This window comes from Silurus meridionalis, chromosome 24 (genome assembly GCF_014805685.1).
Source record: "Silurus meridionalis isolate SWU-2019-XX chromosome 24, ASM1480568v1, whole genome shotgun sequence".
In the NCBI taxonomy this organism is placed as follows: Eukaryota; Metazoa; Chordata; class Actinopteri; order Siluriformes; family Siluridae; genus Silurus; species Silurus meridionalis.
Window position 1 is genome coordinate 13,723,799 of NC_060907.1, and position 22,616 is coordinate 13,746,414.

General features: G+C 37.5%; 1 protein-coding gene across 3 annotated transcripts in view; it reads left to right on the top strand.

The window, feature by feature from the left end:
- Nucleotides 1-22,616, top strand: part of LOC124377886 (rho GTPase-activating protein 6) — a 146,435-nt gene that overhangs the window by 79,584 nt on the left and 44,235 nt on the right. The window lies entirely within an intron of this gene.

Here is a 22,616-nt window from a genome sequence, read left to right on the forward strand (position 1 = left end):
AAAGTGCAGTATTACGGCTTGACATGTGTAGTCTTAGTAATACATGTAGTATTGGTTGAATATGCACGAATAATGTCAACAAACTAAAAGTGGGTTGCACATGTTCACACTAGACGACACCAGTTTCAGGTGTGTTTGGTTTGTTGTTGTGTATATTTGTTATAAACTGTCGTGACTCCTGAACTTCATGTGGGGTCTAAACACTGTGGCAAATAAAATAGTTGTGATCCTTCCAGTGTATCCAGCACTATCTGGATAGTGTGTCCGAGTTTGAGAAATATGTCTCAACATGGTTCTCAGAGCTTTATATTTGTAGCATCTGATTCTTCATCCAGATTCTAGGGCATTCTTTCGCTGCCTCTGATAAGGTAGTGGCATGCTAGTAGGTGTGGCGCCGGTATAAGGGAATCAGATACAGCAGCTTTGTTGTGCTTATTTAACAGTGTCCACTGTCAGTGTCTATGCTGTTGGTCTGCATTGCTAGGTGTAAGATGTCTTTATGATTGGCTTCCAAGAGAGTCTGATCATATCCGTAGGGGGAAAAAACATGCAGTATAAAGCAGGAGAGCTGGAATTCTGATTAGAGTTGACTTACTGAGAAAGGATTTAAATAACGTCATACTTTGCACGTAACATCATAGATATGAGCATGTCTTTCATTATGGTCATACAATGTCAGTACTGCAGTACTACCTACTGCATTTATAGGCCATATAATACTACTATTATATGCCATTATGTCATATAATGTCAGTACTGCCTAACGTATGCCTGGGTCCACTGCAGCACCACTGGAAAAATTACACCACCATGCTTTATTTTTTCTGTGTGCTATAGCTTTGACGGTAACCTGGAAACCCTTGCAAAATGTTTCTGGATGTCTGTTTTATACATATACAGTAGATGTGCATATGTAGAAAGATGATTTGAAGTGAGTAGACATTACTTTGTTTTTTTCCCCATTTCTCAGTAACTTAGTGGTTAGCACATTTGCCTCGCACCTCTGCGGTTGCGGGTTTGAGTTCTGCCTTTGCCCTGTATTCTCTGAGTTAGCATGTTTTCCCTTTGAGAATGTTTCCTCCCGCAGTTCAAAGATATGCATTGTAGGCCGAGTGGCATTGTATCCAGAATTTTTGTGTGCGGTTTTGTCACAGAGTTCCCCCGTGAACCCTGTGTTGGAAAAAGAATGGATATTTTTGTTTGATTTTTCATCTTTTACTGAATTATTATTATTATTATTTTTTTTACATCATATTGACCATGGAATGCCATAGGGTTATGAAGTCAAGTCAAGTTTTTCTAGAGCACTTTTCACAACAGACATTGTCTCAAAGCAGCTTTACAGAAGTTTAAGAGTGAAGGTGAACGATGTGTATTTATCCCTGATGAGCAGCCATGGCAACTGTGGCAAGGAAAAAAAACCCTTAAAAGTTATAAGGAAGAAACCTTGAGAGGAACCAGACTCGAAAGGGGAACCCATCCTCATTTGGGTGATATCAAGAGTGTGATTATAATCTTTAAAACAATACAAAACACCAGAGAGTGAGAACTAACATGAGCACTGGAATGTAAGATTATGAGTAATGTTCTTTCTGCAGTGTTTTGCAGTCATTATTATTTTTAGCCATACTACTATCATTAAACAAATAAAACATATGGGCGACGGGGATTCCCTCACTGCTGAGTCCAATCTCTCTTCTTACCTAAAAATTTGAGTGGCAGAAAAATACCCTCAGAAATCTACTAAAGCTCTTGAAGAATAACAGTATGAGACGTTTGACCATGCTGTGACCTCCTCCCCGGCTGGATCGCTTTCAAAATCTAATATCGTGCTGCTTACACTGATAATTCCATATAAATCCTACAAATACTCAACCTCAAGTTATTGAAATATCTTGTTAATGAAAACAGTCGATGAATGCTCTGCATTATATCAATTCTTTTTTTTTGTTGTTTTTAAAGAAAACAGAAAACTTGGCCGTGTCTTTCTTTTCTGTTTCACCACTGCCACCTTACTGCACCTTGTACAATTAAAGCAGGTGGTTTAAAGTTGACAAGTTTACATCATGTGATGAGTGAAGTGTACACAGGTGCACAGATTTGTGAACATATTTCCTTCATTTTCCTTTATTTGGATTGTTTTTTTAACTTAATTGTCACAAAATAGGCTTTTCACAAAATTATATATCAATATATATATCGCAGTTTTGCATTTTACAGAAAATAACCATGATGCAATTGTGACAACTTTCTGCTACCAATATAAACAGGAAAGCTGAATAAATGAGTCCTTCAGCACAGATTTTCTTTTTGCCTTTTCTTTCTTTCTTTCTTTTGGCCACATTACCAACATTTCATGAAACAGCCTTTATTGCTTGCTTAATTCTCCCCATCAGCTACTAAAACGTTCTGTGATCGACCTGACCTGTGATTTGACAACAAGATTAGAAGTCCCTGGAGTGGCTCTTTTACACATACCATGTTTGTAAAAGTCCAGCTGGACCCTAGTGAACACCATATGAGCGAATTGAACACTGTGATGAAACCCTGAGATTTTTTTGCTCTGTTTGTTCAGTTTTCGGTGCCTTGGGCAGAGTCACTGTTATACCTGAGGTAAACATTGCTGTGTAAAGATGAAGTAGCCATATATTGCAAATATTATTACTGACAGCATGAGGGTTTATTTTGTCAGGGAGGTGAAGAACATCAATAAACCTCCCTCTTTTTCTTTTTCCTAGTGGCTTCATCCTCAGCATTCTTTTACCGATGTACCACATGCCTCTCTCACCTTGTCTCTAAAACGTCCTACATGCACTGTCCCTCTAATAAACTAATTTCTAATCCTGTCCATCGTCATCACTCCCAATGAAAACTTAACATCTTCAGCTCTGCTACCTCCAGCTCCACCTCCTGTCTTTTACTCAATGCCACTGTCTCTAAACCAACATCGCAGGTCTCACCACAGTCCTATAAACTTCCCCTTTCACTCTTGCAGATACCCTTCTATCACAAATCACTCCTGCTATCACTCTTCTCCACCCACTCCACCTGCCTGCACTTTTTTCTTTACTTCTCTAACACGATCTCTATTACTTTGCATTGTTGACCCCAGGTACCTGAACTCCTCCACCTTTACCACCTCTTCTCCCTGCATTCGCACCACTCCACTGCCCTCCCTCTCATTCACACACATGTACTCTGTCTTACTCATACTGACTTTCATTCCCCTTCTCTCCAGCGCATACCTTCACCTCTTTATTCTCTTCTCAACCTGCTCACTACTCTCACCACAAATCACAATAACATCCGCAAACATCATTGTCCATGAAGAATCCTGTCTGACCTCGTCCGTCAACCTGTCCATCATTACTGCAAACAGGAAAGGGCTCAGAGCCGATCCTTGATACAGTCCAACCTCCACCTTGAACCAGTCTGTTGTTCCTACTGCACACTTCACTGCTGTCACACTGTCCTCATACATGTCCTGCACCACTCTCACATACTTTTCTGACACACCAGACTTCCTCATACAATACAAGGTTTTTGGGCTTTTTATCAGTCATCAATTCATATAGTTTCTGTTTCTCCTTTCTAATCTCACACACTCAAGGCATGTGCCAGTGCCAGTGTGTGCCAGTAATCAACTTAATTCAACAGCACTGTTGAATTATTTTTTTTTTCCTACAGTAACCAATAACTCACTTAAGCTTTTATAGATGATGCAGCAGGGTATAATCTGAATCCAATATGGAACAGATCAAGAAAATTGTTATAAGCACAGGAAAAATTTCAATCCCTAACAGGTTCTGGTTTTCTTCTGTAATGTAATGTAAAATATTAAATGATATATGAAAACCTTTTAGAAATTTCTACCACAATGTCTTTTGTGCTAAAAGGTAGTCATGTGAATCCTAAAAGAAATGTGTCAAAGTGGACAGATTGAAAAAGGAAATTTAAAGGTTTGCATTACTAGTGGGCTATGTATCTTAATGTCTTTAGATATTTTATGCTTTGTAAAATATTCTACTACATGTGAAGACTAGCCAGCTTGTAGGCATTTGCTATTTCAGACCCTAAAACACATATTTGAAAGACAGACTGACATCAAAATCTACTCAGTCACAGGAATTATCCATCTTCCATTTCTCATCAGTGGTTCACATTCTTTCATTTAACCCTCTAAGGTCTTTTACAGATCAGATGATCTGGGACACAGTTCTGTTTGAGCTGGCAAAGCCATAGTTTGCCAATGAAGAAATAGGTGCCACTTTTCTCTACAGGTATATGACAAAGCATTGATGCTTTGAGCATTGAAGCATTGAAGCTTGATTTTGTTCAACCTAAAATAGCCCTGGTATCTGTCGTCTGTCATCATGGGTCCTTAGCTCACAGATGAGGTAGAACTACAAGAGATATGTTTTGAAATGTCCCTTTATGACATACAGTAGCATCTCATAGGAAATACTGTTCCGTACATGTCCTATTACCTAGGTCCCCGGGTGGTCTAGTGGTTAGGATGTGGCGCTCTCATCGCGGCATTCAGCGTAAAAACATGTGCCAAATCAAAACATCCACTGTGGTGACCCCTGATGGGAGAAGCCGAAAGAAAGTTTTACATGTTCTATTACCTATTATCGATGGCTCAATATTTACTATAAACAGACCCAGAATATTTTTTAAGCCTTCACTAACTGAATGGTGGAGGTCTTGTGGTTTCTGGAGATCCTTGCTAAGCCTAGCACAAGGTGTCAGTGATAAAACAGCAAATTCACCAGCATTTATTCCCACAAACGGATGAATCATAAATGAAGCAGAAGGTCTGTCCGAGTTTCTCATTCGCAAGATATCTAAAGAACGAGTGGTTGAATGTGCATTGGATTTATTCAAAAAAATAATACTAACCGACAGATGAACTGTTTGGACTTTTGACTTGAGACAATCGGGGTCCAGGTGACAACAAGGTCAAATGTCTCAAATAGTTTTTCCATTCATTGCTTTGTTTATATTCTAAAGGCATATCTGGTATACGTATTTCATTTTCTGGAGAAACAGTGTGAAAACTAGATAAACTGGAAGACAGAATGATGTTTGTCATCCTTGGTTACTTTTCGATGAGCAAGTTGTTACACTGCTAATGTAAAGATGTGTAAGTTCAGGCTCAGCCTTTACAGTGTAGAACAGTGGTCTCCAACGTTTTTTGCACCACAGACCAGTTTAATGTCAGACAATATTTTCAGGGACCGGCCTTTAAGGTGTGGCGGATAAATACAACAAAAATAAAATGATACGACCGGTATACGAAATACGTATATTTCGAGATACGAAAAAGTATATTATTATACTTTTTAAGTATAATAATAAACATGAATCCGCTGTGATTGTTTTTTAATTTATTGAGGGTTTGAATTTAGCGGTAATGTATTATGTTACCAGCCGGAGCAGCTTCTTTAAGAAGGTAGTGGATGTGGGTAAGACATGTGACCGAGGCATCTTGACATGCATCAAGAGTGAGTCATAGACAGACGTGGCGGAGAGAATCCGGTAATTTTCCAAAATAAAACATCGTTCAGAATCAGATAATAAATAAAATGCAAAAAATGTAAGTTATGTATTCTTTCTGTGCGGCCTGGTGCCAATTGGCCCACGGACCGGTGCTAGTCCCCGTCCCGGGGGTAGGGGACCACTGGTGTCATGTAAGTCAAGTGTGTAGTAGCATCTACTCTTGCTTGTCTTCAGAGCTGTGTATGAAAATTTTGTGTTTCAGATTCAGGGTAATGAATAATTCCCTGGAAAATTAATAATTGTGCATTTAATGGCATCAAAATGTTAAAAACATTGACTTCAAGCATCACAAAAATTGGTGGCTTAGTAGTTATAGACAATGCTAAATAATCCCTTGAACTTTCTTTATTGTAAGTTGTTTTGGTTAAACGTGCCAACCAAAATCAATGTTAAGTAGAGAATATTGATCATATCTGTAGTATTAAATTGCTTAGTACAGATATTGGTGGCCATTGGTGACAGTTCTGGTATTTTAAATCCACAACAAATCCTGAACCTAGAAAAACCAAGTCGTGGTCCTTCTTAAAAACCTGAAGAAAAATTTACATTTCTTTCAATTGGAAAAAAAATAAAAAATAAACACCTTTAACCTTTAAAATGACAAAGTTGTAGAAACCACATCTGCAGAATTCCTGCATTAAAAGGATTCTGAATTATGCTTTGAATGAAAAATAAACATTTTCAATATACAGTTTTGTATCTGGACATAACTTTTTGATGCTTTGTTGTACAATGAACAATCATGTCTCTCAGTGACCATTTGAATATCCATGGCGGTATTTCCTTTACCACATCAAACAAATGCAACATGCTGTTTTGAATATACTTAGCATATGATCTTGTATTTAATGTTTTAAAGTGGAATATAGTATTAGTATGGCTGGTTAAAGCATACAGGAATCCCTCCAGTGTTATTTTGAATTCAGTGTTAATTCTGAATTCAGACTCCGAGACAGACACTTGTCTGTGTTTTATAAGGGAAGGTTAATTATACCTGATAAAGTGTTCAAAATGCTAGCATGAGTCAACATATTAAAATCACATTCAACATCAAATTGATAACCCACAAACCATATCCAAGTATGTTTATAAAGATTGTTATGATCTCCTATCTAGATGTTGTTGCTGAAAAACATTTTGCGTCTTTCTGTCGGTTTTGGTGAACCGATTTAAAGTCTGTTTGGAGGAAACAGAATGGAAAGTATGTTACAAATAAATAGTGTGTGTTTGAACATACAAGCTGGTGTGTGTACACTAAGTGTGTGTGTTACGTGTTTGGGAGCTGTTAGAGCTGTTTGCTGAACATAACGTCCATTCCAGAGGAGGTTTTTTTTTTGTAATGGGAACCATTATCTCTGGCACCTGGTCTGGCCTGGGACACCACTATTTCAGTCCAACACCAACCACAAAGGAGATAAAAACCTGATAGTATGGCCTAAAAGATGAGATAACACATCAAAAGCACTCCAATCACTCATGAAAGAAAGAGTGGAATTGTAATTGCAGTGGATCCAGAGTTTTCTTTTTTTCTCCCACGTTTAGATCTAGCTTAATATAATAACAAGTTGATGTTAGGCAACTGCCCTGTCAGTGCTGCTATTGAAGAGATACAGAACATAGCGGTATGCGCTTGGAAAGCTGGAGTCAACAAAGTCCTTGACAACATTGTTTTGGATTGTTTTGATCATTTGCCATTATTACGGCAGTTCTGAAGCAAGTCAGCAAACACACTAGCAATTGTCCTAAAGTGGTGTTAATGAAGGGTGTCAACGGTGAACCAGAAACATGCATTTTTTCATCTTTCTTTTTTTTTAAGCTTTGAATATTGCACCCAAAGGGTTCTCAGGGGTTTTGAAGGATAATTAAAGATTCATAGGTTTGGAAAAAAGCTGTTTGAAAGAACAACTAGGCTCTGTGGAGTACTTGTTAGGATACTATAGTATTATTTGTAATTTATGCGTGTTCGTTTTTTTTGGCAATACATTTATTAACTATGAGATGAAGGCTGGGAGGTTGTTCTCGATGCTCCTCGACGTCCTCAAACTTGGAAATGAGATGTTTCTTTGGAAGCACACACAAGGTTTAAAGGTAGAAGCTGAAAGTATATGAGTTAATATGAATCAAATGAAAGGAAATGTAAATTAAAATAAATTGGTTCGGGAATGGTGTTGTAAATATAGAGTTAAACTCTTTCGACTAATTACCAGCTGACAATATCTACTGTGAAAATCAAAGAAACTTTAAGAAGATCCCAACTCCGATTTTATGAAACGCTTTTCTGGCACTTTTTTCAGCACTCAAGGCTTTTCATTTATTTCCTACATTCCTTGAATATCCTTGTCCTGTTTTAAAGTCCTTCAAAACTCAAAAAAGGGTTAGGGAGTGATAGAAAAGGGAAGACAGTGCAGGTCAGCTACAGAAGAACCTTGCTAGTTGTGGGATGAGGAATCGGAACATTTTGTATACTTTCACCCCTCTTTGTCTCACTGTGGAACATTTTGCAAGCTGGTGTCTCATGCTGAACGAATGCGGCGAATCCCAAACCTCTTTTCTGTACTCAAAACAATTTCATAACTTGTTTCTCTTCACACTCTATAAGGTCTTGTTCTGCCTTTTAGCCATGATATTACATTCTCAAAAATAAACAGTTGCACAACCTTCAGCCACAGTTCGCTCTAAATGGTTGGAAAGTAGCGCTTTCTTTGATTATCTAGAGCAGTCCAGACAGTAGCTCAAGCAGCAGTTTTATATGTTTTTATATTTGGGTTATTGATTGGAAGGTTGGGGTTCTAAGCCCAAGTAATGCCAAGCTGCCGCTCTTGAGCAAGGCCCTTAATCCTCTCTGTTCCAGATGTTTGTTCTATATCATTAGGTTTCTATTAAATAGGTTTCTATAGTAACCACTTACACAAGAAGTTGCATTGCCATTGCTGTGCATAAATTGACTAAATAGTGTTGTAGTTGTTGATCTGTTTTTGTAATATTACGATGCATCATGTTCTAACCCTTGTGTACAGTCTTTAAAATAGTTGTGTGTTTCTGTGTAAGTATCTATTGACAAAAACATAACCTATTTTAATTCCAGGAAATACAAAAGCTCAACCTCAAACAGCTTCCTGTAGTGCAATTTTAGTTTCTGGTCTGTTACTGATATACTGAAGTACATTTTCTGTTACAAACGCTGAGACTTGTCCTAGCAGTGTATCCCCTATGCTTTCATATAAGCCTGTATCGGATATATTGTGAAAGGCAGGGTCACAGTGTGCTTAGGTACCTGAACAGACTTAATGATGGTACTATTGTAATGACCATAACAAATCAAATGTAACTGAATGGTATTTTAGATGTATAGGACTGTGTAGAAATAGGACTAATTAGAATGCAGAAGTGTAAAAACGGCTAACAATGATCTCTCACTCCATTGAGCAATATATACAGTATATCACAATCAACCACTATGTGAATGGATTGTGGGTAATAAACTTTTTACATTCACCCCAAGCTGCAACGAAAGTTTAGAGCTCAGAACTGTGCAGTTGATTGCATTTTTATAACAATATGTTTATTAACAAAATATTGCTTGGCGAATGTGGGCGGAGTTCAAATCTACAAAGTTTGCATGGTCTTTTCATGTTGTCTGATTCCTAGGTTTTCTTCCAAACTTCTAAATACATGCTACTTGTTGATTAGCTACTTCAAATTGTGCTTAAGTGTAAATAATTGCATGAACATGTGAGCTTGAGGTTGGTGTTGTACAGTGGACATTGTATCCAAAGTGTAGTCTCAGGATTCCCCGCAATGTAAAATAAAGCCGCTACCGAAGATGAATAAATGAATGTTGAATGACTGATGAATGGAATCGTTCCTGCGCAAAAGGTCTGAACTGTAGAGGCATTCCGACTGTGCCTTCAGGTGTTACACTTAAGCTTTAGAGCATGACATCAGGAGTTCTCTCTGATCAGGGGATTATATTCACATAAGCTTGGGCTTGTGTAAACGAAATACTTGCTTTTTGTCAGTTTTCTGGCATCAGGCTGTGCAAATACCCTGGATTCCAACTTATCGTTACAGAAGGATTCATAGAAGGCAAATAATCAGAAGGGGGTAGTAAGTCAGTGCGTGCTGGAGCATAAACTTCGAATTCATCTTGCATTCAGGGTTTTTCTTTGCAGTGACGTTCCAGGCATACCATCGACTTCAACTTTAATATCTCAACGGATTAGCGTCCGCTTTATCTGCTGGTGTTTCACATTTGCTTAGGATTTACACGCACAATGCTTTAGAAGAGAAGACGAAGGCCAAGATGAAACCATTGTGGAAACACTGCCAAATGTCCACCAAATGACACTCTGTCACTGGGATGTCTCAGATTTTTGGCCCATGCTTGCCCATCCTTTGTCTCGTATCACGTGTGTATTTTTATACTTATATTACCTACTAAAAGCTGTAAATCGACAGGTATTAGCATTAGCAAAGAATGAGAAATTAGGACAATCCATACTGTCTGCATGTTCTATTATCATGTGAAGATTTTGTAACCAAAATTGGACTGCATTGTACTGTATGTCTGTCTTTTGTGTTCAAACATGCTCCTCAGCAATGTGTCACCTCAATCAAAGGATCTGCAGGCAACAGCAAGCCACGAATTCCTTCTCTTTCTCAATTAGGATCCCTTTTGTTTGCAAATGTCTTCTGTTGCATCGCAGCACGTGCCTTTACAACCTTTAAGACTTGCGCTCCCTGGGGGTGTTTACTTTTCTCTCTCGCTTATTTTGCAAACAGGCCGGCCCGAGCCAGAAAGAATGTTACCTTGTTAGGCGCTGAGATGTGCGTGATTCCGAATAAGAGTAACACTAATGTCTGGCTGAGGTAACATTTTAAACCGCTCGCACTTACGCGTAATTGCCTTACACCCTAATGAGCTTGCCGTTCATCGTAATAAGGTATGAAAGCACTTCGGAACATTAGCCCTAATTGTATCACGTCTAGCATTTGGAAAGTCCAAACACTCCAATGAGTGGCACCTTTTATTGTAATTGTGATCCCAATCGCAAGGTAGAAACAGTCGTGGCTCCGATCCTAAGATTAGTTGAACCCCGAGAGAGATCTTTCCGAGCAAAACTCGCTCGGCCTATTCAAGATGAGTTTGGAGAAGTTTGGATTTGATCAGCTCAGCGTTTCATCGGGAATCAGAATCGAGTTTTTAGGCCAAGAGTGTTGACACGATTTTGTTTCCATCTGTTGGTACTTATTTTTTAAAGTAGATTTATACAAGACAATTTGCAGTTACTTGTTAGTTTAGTACAAGTAAGGACTTTTGTACAATACACAGCAGTATTCAGTAAGATTCATTAAGATGTACTTGTGCTCAGGAGTTTTCGAGTTCAAATCCCAGCTGTTTCTGAACCTCGACTCGCTAAATGAGATCATTGTCAAAGTCACTCTGGATGCTGTAAATGTAAAAATGTTACAAATTACAACTTCATTAAAATGTATAGAGTTTTCAATGCATAAATGTCATATCAGTGATACCACATTCATTTTAAAGAACATAATTGCATTATAAACGCACACACACAAAAAATTTGTATTGGTGAACAGTGTGTTTAGTTGTTGTCCAATACATCCAACATTTAATCAGATACCATCTCCTGTTTTTTTTTCTGGCATCCTGAAAATCAGTAGAACATTCAAATTGATAAACATCAGCAAACGTCCTATTAGGTACAATGCATTACAGTCACACCTAAGTGTCCACTGCTGTCTGTCTGCCGTCGAGCCGTAGTGCCGCTGAGAGCTGTTTAACGTCGACCAGCTCTTAGCACATCTGTAAAACGTACGTGCCGTGCACTTTTATAGACTTCTCTGTAAATATTTTAACAAGCAAAGACAGACTTCGTTATTCAAATACCAGCATCGAGATTAAACCGCCTGCGTATTTACAATGCGTAACCTTTAAGAAGTGTTTTTTATTACGCCGCTCTGTGGATTTTTTTCAATTTTACATAAAAAGCCAATTGTCCTGGGGGGGGTCAAGAGGTCAAATACCAACTCCATCAGGGGTCAAAAACCATACGGCCGTGCCTCATGTTTTATCATATAACAGGATGTTTTGCCATCACGTGCACACCTCGAGCTGCAAAGTGTAAAAAGTTATTCGAAATGTAACCATATATGGAAATTCGATTTGCAGTTGAATGTACACGAACAGTCCAATGGATATAGAAAGAATGCACGTTCTGCTTAACGCAACTTTTGCAAATAGTTGTTTTGGTTAATGATAAATGGTAAATGCGTCAAGTTAAACCACATCCCAGTATTGACCATGTAGATCAAATACTGTCGTTTCTTTTTTTTTTTTCCTTCTTCCTTGTATCACACCTTTTTTTTTTTTTTTTTCTTTGCTAAGTCAAATTGTATACAGAAAAAAATCCTCTGTAGCACAACATTGTCATTTTAAGTAGGTCAGCATTACATGACACAAAACAGCCTTACCACTTAGCAGCTGGATTTGTGCCAGGATGCCCAGCAATTGTTCCACAAGCAGGCTTGCGTATCGATGACTTATTGATGGCCTGCATACGTGTGTGTATCATCGAGCACCCGTTGGCAGTGTGAACACGTCTGTGTGTGTCCTAGGGACTGGCACATTTGTAGGCAGCATATTGGAGTGGCAGCAAGAAGCATTAATTATAACGCTGCTGCTGAGAGCATTTCAACCACAGAACATCTGTGTTTGACTGAAGGAGGACTGCTGAAGTGTCTGGTTTTGGTTAGACTTTTAGTTTAATATCTACTAATAATATATTATTTAGATCTTTTTTTTTTATTGTGACACTAATCCAATAAAAGAACCAATAAGCAGTTGCATATGTATCTGCTCCCCTGGGTCTCTGACCTTCTGAATTATCCTTGGCTATATGGTTGCTTCTCTAAATAATGTTTCTTACCTGGTTACTTTTTTTGGTGGACAGCTTCCTCTAGCCCTTTAATCAATATTGTGCCTCATTGTTTTAAGTTTTAATAAAGGATTAATGGCGTATTATTGGAGTTTCAAATCATGGACTTTTTTTAGTAACACATCCCTGATTAACACTATTCTCCTAATTCAGTCCCAGAGATGTTTTTGTAGTGAAAGGTTTTTGGGGTTTTCTACAAAATCGGATTGAGGTCATGTGACCGTTTAATTAAAAACTGGTGGACTTCCCAGTAATTCCACTAATTATTATGTGTTTTCAGAGAGAGGCTGTTCGCACCAGAATCCGATGGGTTTGGTTGAGGGTTCAATACTTCTATAATCCCAATACACTACTTATCAGGAAAAAAAAAATAGCTGTATAGATTAACATACAGTACAGACCAAAAGTTTGGACACACCTTCTCATTCAAAGAGTCTTCTTTATTTTCATGACTATGAAAATTGTAGAGTCACACTGAAGGCATCAAGGGCTATTTGACCAAGAAGGAAAGTGATGGGGTGCTGCGCCAGATGACCTGGCCTCCACAGTCACCGGACCTGAACCCAATCGAGATGGTTTAGGGGTGAGCTGGACCGCAGAGTAAAGGCAAAAGGGCCAACAAGTGCCAAGCATCTCTCGGGGAACTCCTTCAAAACTGTTGGAAGACCATTTCAGGTGACTACCTCTTGAAGCTCATCAAGAGAATGCCAAGAGTGTGCAAAGCAGTAATCAAAGCAAAAGGTGGCTACTTTGAAGAACCTAGAATATGACGTTTTTAAGTTGTTTCACACTTTTTTGTTATGTATATAATTCCATATATAATTCCACATGTGTTAATTCATAGTTTTGATGCCTTCAGTGTGAATCTACAATTTTCATAGTCATGAAAATAAAGAAAACTCTTTGAATGAGACGGTGTGTCCAAACTTTTGGTCTGTACTGTATGTTAACATGTTAATTTCATTTAAATGCATTTTAAATGCAGGTTGTATTCTTCAGGGATTATTGATGCAAAACATAAATAGATGTCAATCAGTTATCATAAAAAAGGCGGCTACACTTGGTGATAATGCAACTGAAGTTCTGAATCTGGAGCAGCTTTCAATTTTAAAGTTGGATTTGCACAAGTTCGCATAAAAAGATGCAAAGGAACAGTGTCCGAGAATCCTCAAGTGTCGGAGAGAACTATTCTTGATCCACGATAAAAACGATAGAAATCATTCTGAGGTTTTGACAGTGTGAAGTGTCCTGCATTCATCTGTTAAACATCTTGTCACTTGTTTTCACAGCTTTTTAAGCCACACACGTCAATAGGGTTGGTCAGGCTCAGGTCAACAGATAATGCAAGATGGGTTCGGGGGTTAGTCTCGTGTCTACCTATGCTTCCCCAATCACAGTTGTCTCCAGGCTAAGACGGTCCACCAGACCATGAAGCATGCTAATGTCTCTTAGTGTCTGCTTTAACAATTCTACTGACTGACATTCCCTTTCTTTAACCTGAGCTCTGATATTCTGGTATAGGATAAGGTTCAATGATGCTCTGATCATGCAGCGTTAAATAGTTGTTCTTTTGGAAATAAATGCGTCAGTGTAAACTCGCTTCTTGTATGTACCACTGCTGTGTAAGAGATTTACTTAATACATGTAGAGTCCTTTGAAACGTTTAAAACAATATATTATTTAATATTAGCTGAACCATCAGTGACTATAGCGAATTATTTAGTAGTTATAATTGGGTCACTTCTAAATTCTAAAGTTTATAAATTAAATGAGTTTTTTACACAGTACACATTGTGCTCTGAAAAGATTACAGAGATCAGTTGTTGGACTTGGAATATTCTCCTGTAATATTGTTGATGTTGGTTTCACCTGCACTATATGCACATTGATTAAAGCACATCTCTTACATTTAGTCCTGCACTGCAAACGCCTTCGATTGCTTCCATGGGTACTGTGGGATTACCACAGGAATGCAGCTCTTTACTGCGAGTTTTGGTTATTGAAATATCTTCCGTGAGCAGAAATTGCCTGTTGGCCTAACTAAACCGTTTATGACACTTAATGCTCTGAGAACACATCAATTAATACAACAACTATTTGCCTTCATGCTGGTCTGTGAAGGCTCCATGACATCCTATCCGAGTGCTCACGTTGGCTCTGAAACTAAAAACTCTGACCAAACAATTCTTTGGAGAGACATGAAGTTCTTCCTTTGACTCCTTCTTTTCTACAGGAATTCTTACGAGGCAAAGTTCACGTTTGGTGATTGCGTCTGAATTTCAGGAAGTTTGATTTGGAGGGGCTTTTGTCTGAGAAAATAGGGGCAAATTGCACTGGAGCTCAGCACTTTAATCTTTTAGGTCAACAAATGACAGGATGGGATTTGGTGACAGTTTGCAGACGCTACAAAGTAATGAATAGGGTTCTGTCCCATCACAATGTCTCCTAACATCATCTTGCATCAGGATAAGGCATAATGTTATGGTTCCTTTTGGTCAGCTCGTGCATTCATGTATGACTGCATATACACTAAATCAAGATCAAATTCAGTTTACAAAGTTTTAACACCTACTGTAAAAGTGGCAAAGTAACAGTCTTGAACTTTTTTTACCTTATCCCAAATTAATATGCAAACTTAGAACACCTGACCGTCTTTGACCTTAGGCGACGTCTACACTAATCCGGATCAAATAGAAAACAGCGTTTTTCCGGCTAAAACGATCCACATGCACACTTTTGTTATCAATCGTTTCCCAAAAGTTGCTCATTTACAATGAAACGCCTGAAAACACTTATGTCCTGTACTGCGCATGAGCATGTCCCTGTACTGTGCATAAGACGTTTTGTGACACAAAATGCGCCATCCTTTTCGAATGTTTCCATTTTCAAGTTCCACGCCACAACACGAAAACGCTGTTTTTCAAATGTATCCACGTTGGACAGCGTGTTCCAAAAGCAGAAAACGGCGTCTGAGTTTTCAAACAAAAACGTATTAGTGTCAACATAGACTTAATGTATAAGGGGGATTTTGGGTTTGTACATTGGGATTTGCTAACATGGATGGGATGCTATTAACATTACCTTCTAGGAGCAATTTAGCACATCCAGTTTCTTGACCAAAGTTTTTTCTTTCCTTAAAGATGGAAGCACAGTACTGTATAATCGAAGTATACAGTAGGTTTACTGGTCGGCGCTATCTCTGGTTTTGTGTCTTGTCTTGTGTTGTCTTGTGTTGTCTGTCTGCACTGTCTGTCTGTACTGTTTTTTTTGTCTGCACTGTTTGCACTATGTTGCACTCGATGCACTTTACGTAGCTTGTGTTGTGTTGTAGCTCTGTTGTTTAGTGAAGCACCAGGGTTCCGGAGGAACGTTGTCTCCTTTTTACTGTGTACCATTGTGTATAGTAGAAATGACAATAAAAGCCTCTTGACTTGACTCTTGACTTGAGGAAACCCAGACAGACAAAGTGAGAACATAACTTAAACTTAAACTTATATCAGGGACTATGTTACTGTGTGCTACACACTGCCCCACCTTTCATCCTTGGTTTTATCGAATGGATGCAAATCAGTTTGAATTGTATTGCATGCGTTTAGATTTGTGCAGTATTGTTGAATCTTGCTTTTTTTTTTTTTTAGTGTGCTGAGGTTACACATTAAGAATAGTCTAATTGTATGGACAATAAGAAGCTCTCAAATTTGCCTATTTCTTGGTCTGAGAACTAGAAATCCGATCAATCCAATTAAGAATGGCAATGGGCAAAACATTATCTAATAGTAAGCAACTAGTCTGATTAAATAATAAACCCATCCGATTTATGGTTTTCTGTCTGATCCAGGTGTCATCGGGGTTTTGAGCTACACCATGATGGGCCCTTGAGAATGCTCTTAAATTTAATGTATAAATGAGATAATTGTAAGTTGCACTAAATAAGGGTGTCTGCAAAATATGCCATATAAATAATGTTATGAACTTACACATTATCTATAGACAGTAGAGCATAGCATAGTGCATAGTGCCTTCTGAGATTCCTGTGCGTTCCTGAGATCACGGGAAGGATACCAGAGGTCTGTAAGACTGATTCAATAACCTGCCATTTTAGAAAGTAATGATTACAGATACAGCTTGCTCATCTGTAACTCCCATCAGATCTAGTATTTGGAAAATGGAGCAGCACAATAGACAGCCACATGTGGGAGAATTCGGTTTGGCTTAATAATGAAGGAACAGAGCAGAAAAACAACACATGGGAATGGACCCACCCATACAAAAAAGCTGCCCTTTTGCCCGCACAAAAAAAAGTTTACAGTGTGACAAACGGGTTACACATTCCAGTTCAGTCATGGAGATTTTATAGTGTACAGAAACGGCAGCGTAACATTATCAACATTCTGTTGATCTGCAGTGCAATGCCAGGCTGTATCCTTATCTTTACCGTGCCAACACTCTCCACTTTATTGTTTTGCCTGGAGCATAATCGAGCTCTCTGGTTCTCACACAAAGATTTATGCAAACATGTGGGTGGCTTAATGTAGCACTTGGGAGTACAGCTTAGATTTCAGCCATGTGCATGGTTTATCATCAAATAGAGGTCTGATTCACACACTACATACCTTTGGTTAATATCACTGAAAATGAGTTGTAATTCAAAACCACAACTTTACGTACTTTATAACGTAGAGTTGCTATTTTGCAATATTTTGAAAGTATGTTCAGCATTTTACGAGATCATATCTCATATCTGGCATACTGAGGCACCTGATTGAATCCATGTGATGGTATGTGGAAGTAAAAGTTTGTCCAAGGTATATGTACATGGCTTCTTGCTGGAAAAGAAAAACACTTGAGGCATCTTTTTCCCTTTCGGCCATTCACTATAAAATTGCTTACTTTTGCTCATCTCAATTTTATTGCTAGCATCTTTGCTAATATAACTGTTTGAAAATTTCCAGCTTAGTCTGTTTCTACAGACTTATAATCACTTTTGGAAATGGACTTCATTCAGGTTCAATAAAACATTTAAAGCAAACTAATTACCAAGAATTCAATTCCTTGTAATGTAGTACATAAAAAAAAAAGAAAAGAAAAAGAAAGCTATCACACCCTTTTTGATAGGATTTGAAAATGACAAATAAAACTATTCTGTAAAACTGTTCTGTTTTGTCGTAAATACAAATTTAAGTAAACATGACTAAGCAATTAAACACTCTACACATGCCTAACACTACCAAATGTTGTTAAGTTTGCTAGCTAGCTAGCTAACTTCTTGTAAGTTAGCTTACTGGTACACAAGTGGGATTTCAATATTGGGGTCTCTTAGTAAGCAAATGAAAAATAACCAAAATTGAAAAGTAGAGAAATCAAACATGTTTTGCTAATCGACAAAATTAGCTTCCATTGTGTTTGCTAGCATCTACATCCTAACATTATGAGTACTAAACCCAACCGTAGGCAAATCCATCATCGGCAATAGCTCATTCTTTAACATAAGGTTGGATTGTTATTCCACTACCGTGAGCACTGTAGGTTCTAGTAAAGTTCAAATAACTTAGCTTACACAAGTCATGTCTCAGACAGCATTGTTATATTTTCATCAGTTCGGTTTATCAGTTCATCAGTAAGCAAAGTTGTCAAAGTATACATTATATTACAATTTGTGTTATTGTATACAGTAGCTAGTTGGATACAAAAAAACTAGCTATTTTCAAACTACAAATGTTGTTATATTTCCTGTCATGTTACTAGGGATTTTTTACAATATGATAAGCTGGTCTAAAAATATCGCAGGCATCAGGGTACAACATTTATTAATTATGGAGATTTGCATATAAAGAACCATAGCAAACCAAACAAAATCCCTAATATTGTCCTTTTTTTTTATTTTTGAGAAGAAATGTCTCATACAATCCCATACTGTGTCAGTTTTTATCACTTTATTGCTATAAAGAAAAAGAGAATGTGCTAAGCCACAAAACAAAACAATAAAAACCCCTAAAAGTGTGCAGCAGTGTGCAGCGTGGTTTAGAGAAGCATAGATAGTGGTTTTGTTTCGTTCAGCTTGGGTTAGCAGTGCTTCTGTTTATCGAACATGCTAGAAGATTCAGCAGAGCTAGCAGTGTAACATGTTTACAGCTGTCGCTGAATTACACAGCTAAAAGGTTTTCAGTGTAGTCCTAATCCCCTGCACAGAGAAACGAAGGTTGCTGTAGTGTGATTCATGGGGTGTCCTGAGGGAGGAGGTTGTGAAATCTAATCTACATTTTTAGAGAATTGCATCCAGATACCAAAAGGCTAGGAAGGTAGATGTTATTTTGAAGAAGAAGAAAAAAAAAGTCAAGTGAAGGTTCAGTCATACACAATGACTGGCTGTAAAAAGCATGGCACTATTACAACCATAAATGTAATTCCCACTGAAACCGAAAGTGCAGTGTTCACAGATTTTCTAGCAATGGCTGCTTTAGGCAAGACCAAATGGTGAAAAAATAAAGTTACCCCAAGCTTGTGTTTCCAACAACAGTTTCTAATTTGCAAACCTTTCATTTACTGAAACAATCCATGACCACGTAGTTTTTTTTTTTTTTTTTTTTTTTATTGCTTTGTCGTAGTGTTTAATAATCAAATGAAAATCCACTCCGAAAAGGAAAAGAGTTGTTATTGGAGCGTGTTTCCTGCTAGGGAGTGTGCTGGTTATGATTAAAGGTAAGGATGAAAAGAACCAGTCCTCTTTATTCGGCTTTGAGTGGATCTGAAAAAGCTCAAGCAGTCGACAATCAATCTTTAATCTCTATCATGTTGGAAGGGAAAGGTGGGAGCAGCGAAATTTTCTTTGAAACTCGATAGACTGAGTTGTATGTGTGTGTGTGTGTTAGAGAGAGAGAGAGAGAGAAAGAGAGAGAGAGAGAATATGTAAGAAGAAGAAGTGAAGCAAAATTCCAGTGTGCTATTGTATGGTTTTTGGTCATTGTCTGACTTTTGGCTTCTGCTGGTTTGCGTGCTCTTGGATGATTTTCCTGGGCTGTGCGTGCGTGTCGGTCATTCGGTGTATTAGATTCGGTTTTCTCTCCGAGCAATCTTATTGGCAGATGCAAAAATAAATAAATAATAAAATAAGTCACTAAAATCAATCTTCTTTGTCATTTCTTCGGATACAGGTTTGAAATAAAGTTCTACTTTCCTGCCCATGTAACTAATACGCTCTTCACTGCATATCTGTGTAATATTTCTGTATATCAGAAGATTATACTTCTACTGCCACTAGTAAAAGGATTCATTTTTTTCTATATAGTTTGATTATTGATCAATTAATTATATGATCTTAACATCCTTCCTGCATCATGGTAAGTAATTTACTGGGTATCTTATGAAAGTGGTCAACTTTGTCTCAATTCATTTTACTGCAGCATCTATACTTTATTATGTAACATAATACACATTTTTTTGATATAGTGATGTATTATTTATATTGATGAAATACATGCTATTGGTTAATGATTGAAAGGTAGCTGTTGTTGCTAGTAAATGTTTTGCTGGTTTCTTATCTGTACCATTTTGTCACTAAATGTGACAAGACACTATATGATTGACATTGTGTTGCAACCTGTGGGCAAAATCCTGCTAACGTCTCATTCACGTGCCACTAACTCGATTACTAAAAATCTAAAGATCAGCAACTTTTACTCTAATAAGGATTTTGGCCAGAAAATTGCACAACACGTATCAGAACCTCTCATGGTTTTGCTGGAGTTCTTAAGCTAAGACTAAGGCCAGACTCACGTATATCATTCTTGTTTTAAAGTAGTTGCTAAATAATGTGTAGTCATTCAGTCATAATCAATAGAAAGTATAAGGAGCTGAAAAACTTTTTTGAGGTTTAAGGATGCAGCAAAAAAAGGTTCCATCAAACCTGCATAACTGAAGAAAAAAAAAGAAAAGAAGCACTCGAGTGCTGTAGCAGTGGTAAACAGGATTAGGATTTGGGTTGGAGATAAAAAAAATAAATAAATAAAAATAAAATAAAAAATGCTTCAGCTGTTAAGCTCAGATTTTCACAAGCCGTGTGTTTGCCCTTTCACATTAGATAAAGTCTATCTGTTAAATACACGAATTGCGTATGAATTGCACAATATGACAGCATTTCATCCTCGGGTCTGTGCATAATAGTGGCTCATGACAAATGATTTGGAATTTGTCAGGACCTGCTGCAATGGGAGGGGAGTTTTGCTTGTTTTTGCTCATGTTGGTGTTGAAGGCTAATTGATCAGCGCTTCAGCGGCTGTGTTATTGCGTTATTGTTAAAATTACTGCATGGTCTCATGCGAACCTGGTTAATATTGAAAATATTTCCTTTGTTAATATAATTTAATTCCATTCCTGAAGATTTCTGAAGAAAATGTGATAAAATTGGACTAGATGTACATCTGATAGGGGGTTTACAACTGAACAGGAAGCTAGCTTACCGTTTCTGCCGTTCTTTCCTGCTGACTAACTCCTTGAGTTTTTAAAATGCTGTATGTTGTAATCATTAACAAACTTCATAAGCAGACTGCAGAAAAGTGAAGGCTTTATTATCAGGCACGCAGGAGGAAAGAGTGAGGGGGAACCTTTTTTTTTAGGATTTTTGAGAGAGATGGGCTGGAGAAAGATGAGGAGAGATACAGATGGAGAGGTTGGAGAAAATATTACGTTTCAGAGCGGCTTTAAAATTGTGCTATAAATTGTTCATGCTCATTTTAAAAGATCATTTATTCTTTTGAAAGTTGGTCATTTCCAGACTGTGTGCATGTACAGTATTACCACTGCACCTTGAGTGTTTGTGTTGTGGATTGATTCTGTCTTCATTTACCACATATTTATGTATATTCATTTCCTCCTTGTGTACAACCCCAATTCCAAAAAAGTTGGGAAATGTCTTCAGGTCTTCTGATCACAGAACAATTTTCCAGTTTGCCTCAGTTCATTTAAATGAGATTTGGCCCATTGAAGACGGCAGAATTTCTGGGTCATGTTCACGTATGGCTTCTTCTTTTCATGATAGAGCTTTAACTTTAATTAATGGACAACATGGCAAACTGTGTTTGCAGGCAATGATTTCTGGAGGTATTTCTTAACACGTGCAGCGATTCCCATTACAAAAGTCATGCCTGGTTTTAATGCAGATCACAAGTATTTAATATTAATCTTTGATTGTCCCTTTCCCACAGAGATTTCCTCAGATTTTCTAAATCTTCTAATGATATTCTGTAAAGTATATGATATAATATTCAAAGTCTTCCTAGTTTGATATTGAGGATTATTATTCTGTAATTGTTCCAAAATTTGTAGACACAGTTTTTGGCAGATTGTCTTTACTTCTAAAAGACTCTCTAAGATACTCTTCTTTTTTTTAATATATTTTTTTATATGCAATCATGTTACGGACCTGTTGACCACTCCAGCTATTTCTTTTTTAGTAACACTTCCTTATTCAGCCTTTTGTTACCTCATCCCAACTTTTTTGAGATGTGTTACACCTATCAAAATTAGAATTACCTCATTTTCCTTAAAAAATTACATTTCCTTTGAGAAAAAAATGTATATATTTTTTTCAGAATTCTGTTGTAAGTAAATATGGGTTTATGAAAATTGTAACTAATGGGATTCTGTTATTTACATTTTTCTGAACTTTTTCTGGAATTGGGTTTGTAAAATAAATAAGGAATATATTTTGCTGTTAGCATGTGCTGTAATATATACTGTATACAGTAGTGCTTTCTAACTTTCTTACATTTGTATAACATTTGTTGAAGTCTTAACTACTGCGCTACGATTTCCCCCAATTTTCCCCCAAATCATGTTCGATGTAAAGCAACAATTTATCTTCATCTTCAACAATGTTGAACTGATATACACATTTGAATCAAGTAAATCCAAGACTCAAGACTTACTCACACTACAGAGAAACTAAAAACAAAGTCAGAAGTTCTCAAGATCATTTTAATTCACCTCACCTTCTTATCTGGTTGAGATCCCTAGGTGTTTACTCAAGTTGAAACCAAGTCATGTCTTAAATGAGTAAGGAAGAGGTGGGACATTTCTAACTCGATCTAATGTCTGCCT